This window comes from Micromys minutus, assembly GCF_963924665.1.
Source record: "Micromys minutus genome assembly, chromosome: 26".
Taxonomy (NCBI): domain Eukaryota; kingdom Metazoa; phylum Chordata; class Mammalia; order Rodentia; family Muridae; genus Micromys; species Micromys minutus.
In genome coordinates this window covers 24,754,970-24,762,668 of record NC_137961.1, presented here as the reverse complement: position 1 = coordinate 24,762,668, position 7,699 = coordinate 24,754,970, and positions in this window count along the sequence as shown.

Below are 7,699 nucleotides of genomic sequence, written 5' to 3'. Positions count from 1 at the left end.
ACATGTCAGCTTATAGTTTTTCTGTCTTCTAGTTAACTCGAGGGGAAAAGAAAAGAGTTTTTCCATTACAGTTGCTATGAGATAAAGTAAGTATGCTGTCACGAAAGTTCGTGGAAATACAGCTGGAATCTAGGTATCTCGGCCAAGTCCCTTCCTTCTAGGAAGACCCCCATTCTACCATCCTGCCAAGGCAATCCTTTCTCGGTTCTTCCCATAGTCTCACTGCCTTCTCCATCATTAATGGTCACTCTTTCCCCAGTCTTTCAGGGCCTTTGCTTTCATTGCTTCCTTACTTCTTCCAGATCATGTCACATTTCAGAAAGTTTCCAAAAGACTTTTGTATGTTTAACCACACTACCAATAGAAACACACAAGAAGGGCTTCTCCAAATGGAAATTCCAATAGCTGATGAGGTTCAATCATGTAGGACTACTAACACCCCGTGTAAATAGGTACCACCATTCGGGACAATTTATCAGGAAGACAATGGAGACTCAGCACCTAAAGTCTTTTAAATGTTTGTGAGATCTGACTCAGTAGCTCCTGCCCCGGGACTCATAGTACAAAAATAAGAAGAAATTTAGTGAGATTCATATATAAGGTTTTATCATCATCATAGTGTTTGAAAGTTGGTTGAGAGAATGAAAATAACATGAATTTCAACAATGGAAAGATAATAAAATTATGCCATCAGTAAAAATAAATAATAATAATAATAATAATAATAATAATAATAATAATAAATACCTGTGACAAGAAAGCTGCACCCATGAAAACTTAGCAATATAGTCATCTAAAGAAGACCTGAGTAATGACATACCAGTTGACAGCCAGCATGGATGGGAGAAATCTCCCCAAGCTTCCACCCCCATATAAAGCATTAACAGTGAGCAACAGTTGAGGAGAGAGGAAGAGTTCATTTCCTCCAGGGACAAAATTCCTGATAGGTTATTTGTTTCAAATGCTTCCTTGTACACATAAATATAAGTGTACTTTGTAGAAGTGTGTGTGTGTGTGTGTGTGTGTGTGTGTGTGTGTGTGTGTGTTAATAATTAAAGAAGAAGTCATGGAATTGAAAGAGAGTGGGGGAACAGAGGAAGGGTATGCATGCACAACATTCTCAAAACTCTTTAAATTAAAATGATTGCAATAAAGATAACCATTGGGTAGGAAAATTGGGAAGGTTACATAGGAATGAAAGAAAGCATGTAGAAAGGGTCTCAAGAGAGACAGAAGGTGAGACCAAAGCTTAAAGCCAAGACCACTTCTAGGAAGGAATTCATCTAAACTCCATATTTGAGGAAATATTGATAAGACATAAATGCTGAACAGTGCTAGTACATGTAAGTATTTCAAATCTGAGATACAGATAAAGCCATTTTAAAGAACAGTATATAAGACCAGGCCTTCCTTGCTAAAGTGGTTGAAGCAAGTTTACCTAGTATTGTAGTTACTGTTCTATTACTGTGAAGAGACCCATGACCAAGGCATCTTATAAAAGAAAGCATTTAGTTGGAGGCTTCCTTAAAGAGGGTGAGTCCATTGGCATCACAGTGGGGATTGTGGGGGCACACAAACACAGTGCTGGAGAAGTAGCTAAGAGCTCACATCCAAGCTGATAGTTGCAAGCAGTGAAAGAAAGACTGAGCATGAAGTGGGCTTTTGAATCAACAAAGCCCACCCCAAATGACTTATTTCCAACAAGGCCACACCACCTGATCCTTCCTAAACAATTCCACTCACTGGGGACTAAGCATTTAAACTACCACATCAAGTGACAGTAGAAGTTGAAGAAGTGGTGGATGTCTTTGAAAGCGTCTGTGTGTGGTTGTGGGCAAGGCAGCAAGGAGCTGAGACTAGGAGAATAGGACACATACCACATCAGAAGAAATAGACAATAATGTTAATAGAAAAATCTTAGTATCCTAGTATCTCTGTCTCTTTCCTCTCTCACTCTCCCCCTCCCTCCCCTAACTAGTGGTCAATCAAGTCTCTCTTCTTTATTCTTCCCCTTAGACCCTCAAATAAATCAGAAAAGTTCAGCTAACCTTTTTTGTGAATCTAGTATCTCTCACAATTTGGGTGGCAAACAGAAGATATTGACAAATTCCATAGGTATAAGCAGGCGTGACATGGTCACCTCCACCAAGAAGGCTGCTAGACTAATATCCTTATCTGCTGCACAAGTCACATTTGATTCAGAACCAACTTATTGTCTTTTTTTTTTTTTTTTTTTTTTTTTTTTTTTTTTTTTTTGCTGGCCTTTCTTCTCTTCCAGTTTAAGTTTTTTACAGTTAGTAATCAGTAAATATTTTAAGGGTCAGAATGGAAGAATACCTTTTCACAAAAATTGTAAAGTCTGAGACTTGGTAATTGTGCACAAAAATACTAAAATTCAAAACCACAAATGAGTTGTTTACTTTTGTGTCTGAGTTAAGTGAAGCAGTAGACAAACTGCACAGAAAAACAGTCAGCTTCCTTAAAAGAACTGATCTCTTCTTAACAAATCATAAAGCATGGCTGTGAGTCACTTTTCATCTGCCTGGCTCTGTCATTTCCTATGTATTATAGTATTACAGTCCTCTGATCATCAGCAGGTTGGGAAAAGAAAGGGAAGTGAAATAGGGTAGGAGTCTGGTCTCGGGTCTCCCTCTAAAGATATACCACTATAAATGGATTCTGTTTCACTGGGTTTGCTCTCTTTAACCTTTCCACCTCTTCCTCGCTCCCTCCTTCTATACCCCTTCCTCTTTCCCTCTTTCCTTCTCTCCCTCTCTACCTCTCTAACCGCTCTTCCTCCTTCCCTTGCTCCAAATGACATCATTTTTATGGACCTCCCTTGACCTTCTCATAAACAAAGAGCTCTTCAGCTCCTGAAAGCATTCTGTCTGTGGCTGACTTTATAAGTCTAGACCCAGGTCTGTGAAGAGAACTCATAGGCCTAGACTGTCCTCCAAGAGCACTATCAGAATCCAAAGGAGAAGACTATGTTTTATTAAATGAGTATGCTTGTATCTTGCCTGTAAGTGTTTCCTAGTCTGCTTATGCTTGGAAAAGATATTTGGTTAACTTGGTTAATGCAGTACACTGAACAACCAGTCTGAGAAATGCTGTCAACAGGGCACAGGCCTCAGTTTACATGACTGATGAAAGCCTGGAGCACTCTGCCATTCTGTCCACATGAGCAGCGTACAATGGGCCCACTCAGGGAAAGTGAGACCCAGCTAAGCCAAATGCTCAGCACGGAGAAGTCATCAACTCGGCGCTCAAAAGGAAGTGCTCTCAAATAGCCAGGGGCTGCCATGCTTTGCTGTTTTGATCAGTGGGAGCAATAGACATAGATTTTACCTTTTACATTTGTACTGAGACTCATTTCGTAGGGAGTATTCATACCAGCTCCATTATCCTTCTAGTTCAATAGCCATTGTTGAACATCACTGCGCAAGGCACAGCAGAAACAAATAAGAAAGCATGTTACCTTTATGGAGCTCAGTGGAAGAAAGACTATTTTACTGTATAATACTAGACACTTTGCAGCCTAAACTTTTCTTTATAAGGTCATTGCTTGGTCTCTAGAGAGGATAGTTTCCAAAACCCCAAACCTGAGAATACTCAAGTCCTTCCTATAAATGCCTTAGTATTTGTATTTAATGTATATGCTTTAACTCATCTTCAGATCACTTACAACATATTATACAGCATAAAGAGTATGTGAACGGTTGCTTGCTGTAGCCAAATTCTTGATAGAAACACCTTAGATATGGACTAGTTTATTTTGTCCCACAGTTTCAGAAGATTAGGTGCATGGTTTCTTGGTCCCAAGAGACAGTGGTGCTTACCACTGTGAGCAGAAAGAAGAAGGTGAGGTAGGGAGTAGTCAAGAATACTACACCCCAAAAGACCAGCGTCCAGGGATCCACCTCCTCCTGCAAGTTCCCATTTCTCAAAGTTTCCATAACCTCTCCAAATAACATCGCCAACTGGGGACCACGTTGGGCCATTTTGATTCAAACCATGACACTGTACCCATTGTTTAGGAAAATAGTGACAAAAGAGAGAGTCTATACATTTCCATTATTAATACATTTTATGAAAGAGATTTTCTGTGAAAGCTGGTTGTATCAACAAATGTATAATCCATGTGTGCAGAGGGGCAGCTGTAACTCTTTTGTTAATGGGAAAGGAAAAAGCAAAAACTAAATCTTCCCAAAATAATTTCACTGGACAGTCAACGGAAATGTTTGACAGTGGAAAACATCAGGATTGTAAGACAATCTTATCTCTTGTGAAGGGTACACCCAAGGCTCTCCAAATAAGGAGAGAAGGGCCAATTATAGAAATGCCAAGGTTCCAAGAGAGAAGGCACTAGGTAATATGTCAAAAGACCTGGTAGCAAAGGCCCTGTCAGTATTTGTTTTCAGGCAAAAGTTACTTGCAGCCATTTTTGCCATCTGGAGAGCTGTAGCTTCTAGAACCTACTACAGGATATCAGAAGCAGAAAACCTTTGCTCCCCAAGTTTTGTACCTTTTGATTTTCAAACTTACATCATCAAATCTTCCTGTCCACAGATGTTGATTGACTGACTGACTAGCTGATTGATTAATTAATTGGTTCAATTTGACTTGATTGACATTTTGTGTGTGAGACCCTCTGGGTTTAATTGGTGGGAGATTACTTACAAGCAACTTAGCAGTGGCTATATGACCAGAGATAACTATAACCCCTTTCCCATCAACTACTAACTGTCACAGGGTCTCAAAGAAGGCTGAGGACTCATGGGTTCCTCCCCCATTAATGATGAGATTTTGATGGACAGACAACCACAGCTACAGTGAGCTCAACAATTCAATGGCTTGGTCACATCTAGAAAATATCACTTTACTGTACACTTCTCATCCTCTGGTACTTCAATCTTTTCTGCCCCCACTTTTGCAATAGTCCCCAAGCCTTGGAAGGACAAAATAGATTCTCATTTAGGATCAATCTCTCCACCATGGAGAGTTATGGGCTTCTGCATTACCTCTCCCCGCTGCAGGAACAACTTTCTCTGGTGAAGACTGAGCACAACACTAATCTGTGGCTATAAACAGGAGTGCTTAGAAAGTAGTTAGCATGACCGCTTAACAGAACAATAGCAGTACAAGGGGCCCTTCTAGAACCTCTGGCCTCCCAGCCACAGGTTCTTGGACTGGACCATTGTCAATGAAACCAAATTGCATGTCCTACTAAGAAAACCTAGGGGAGAAAAGCAACACATAAAACTAAGTAATATTCACGGACTGTGACCAATCTAGTGTGCTCTCTGAACTTCCTCACCTGCATGCACGGTGTACTGCTGCACCTGCTGGGTTGATCTGCTTTCATTTCCATCCCATCTTAAGGTTGTACCAAATCATTTTCCCACATGCTCCAGAATGTGTCCAGGAACATTATATGGGACAGAGGGAAGGGGGGATTCTAGGGGTACCTACAGAAACACAGGCAGCTCTGTCCCTACAAAAGACTTCACAAAGAATTATAACCCTATGGTAGAAAGGGCACCAGAGAATCATGGTTTGGAAGGAGTGTAGGGTTTGGGTGTCTATATGTCCACCTGTTAAAAAGCAGAAATTGCATTATGTTTAGCCTTTGGAAATAATCCTTTCTGTACTTTCTCTTCCCCCTAAGCTATAATTACCTGAGAACATTCTAGGACAGAAAAGGATACACACAATGGCCTTTCCGAAGTCTTTTTGATTTCTTACTGTAAATGTTTGCTTGAATTCTTACAGCCACTGTAAGATGTTTTGCCCACTGACCTCTTTCATAGGAGGCCCCTTCCTGAAGCAGCCCTGCATGGCTGGCAAGGAAGTGTGGTCCACATGAGGATACTCTATGCCTGGATTCCTCAGCTCTTCCCTCTTGTAACTGACTCCGAATCGGGGACTGTGCTGAGCTCATATCATTGGCTTGCTCTGGGAATCACACTGTCACCTCGTCACTCACATTTTAATTAAATCTCATCTGTTAAGGTGTCAGTGACCCATCTTGGCAGCTAAGAGGAAACATGTGAAAGTTAATTTCCTAAGGTTCTGGGAGCACAAAGCCCTAACAATGTGCAGGAGGTGCACATTTGAACCAGTTTCAAAAGCAGTGTGTCTTCACTGGCTGAACAGAAAAAGAAAGAAAAATGTGTCTTTGATCAATGAGAAAATGTTTATAGAAATCAAGATAACCTAACTATTAAATATACTTGTCCTGACTTAAATGTTTTATGCTGTCACATTCTCTGGAACTATGTGAAACTAATGGGAAGATTATTCTCATGGGTAGGAAATATATAATAAGAACGTTTAGATTAAGGAATAATAACAGAGCAAGAGGTCTCAGAGAGTTATGGTTATTCAGTCCAATTCTCTACCACTGTATTACTCTGATATTGCTATTTGTGGAATATATATGGAACTTGCTACTGTTGAGTTGTTAGCAAGACTACCTTCCTTTCCTAAGGCTGTGCAAACAATTTGTTTTTGACCTCTCCGACCTTTTAGAGGCAGCCTACACCCCGAGATGGAGCCTTCATTTCCATCTTCAAAGCCAGCAATATTGCATCCCTTTGATTGCTAAATATAGTCACATCTCCCACAGACCAAAGTCTTGAAGAGTCTCTGCCTCTAAGAACCCATGGATTGCATCAGACATACTGGGGTGATCCAGGACAACTCTCTATTTCAATGTCCCTAATGTAACCATACCTGGAAAGCCCATTTTGCTATGTAATGGCAACAAAGTTCAGGTATAAAAACATAGATGGACATCTCTGTCAGCATTGTTCTGCCTCCCATAATTGTTGAGGATGGTTCTCCATCCACAGGATGGTGGGACTGTTGTGTGATGGTTGACCTTGATTGATGCTATTTAGAGTTGTCATGGAAATTCACTCTATGAGTGTCTGCGAGGGATCATCTTGATTAGGTTAACTGAAGTGAGAAGTTTCACCCTGAACATGGACACTACATACTCCAGGGGTCTCACACTAAATAAAAGAAGAAGAAAGCAAGCTGTGTGCAAGTTTTCCTCTTCCTCTGCTTTCTGATGCTGATGAGATGTGACCAGCTTCCCCAAGCTCTCCCCACCATGACTTCTCTGACATGATGGACTGTAAGCTTTCCTTCATCAAATCCCTTGGTCAGGCATTTTGTCTCAGAAACAAGACAAGTAACCAGTACAGCCATGTTCATCACCACTCCACAACAATGGGAGTTACGGCTTGCAAAGCTGGCTAGACTCTCTTTCTTCTTGGTTTTTAATCTTCTACCATCTGCAGGTTCCACATTGGCCTCCCTATTAAATGTGTTTCCTCCTACAGGAAACAACAATGTCGATTGGTTCCCTATAGCAATGTAGACATGGGAGTCTTTCACTGTGACTTAAACCTTTAATAACTTTCCAGAAGTGTGTTTCCTGTCCCTGCCCATCTGCATGCCGCCCTAGCCAACTATGTTATTCCAAGGCCAAGCAAGTTCTTGATCACTTCAGGTACGCATTTCAAGGCAGTTTATCATATTGGGGAGTGCATCCATCACTACAGATGCAGGGTAGCTGTAAAGCAGTAATTCAAATGCTGTGACACTTGAGGAACTGGGATAGCTCCTTACTCTTACATTTTTCTCATACATAAGCATTTTAAGTTCATTCCATTGTATGAAAGTCAAAGAG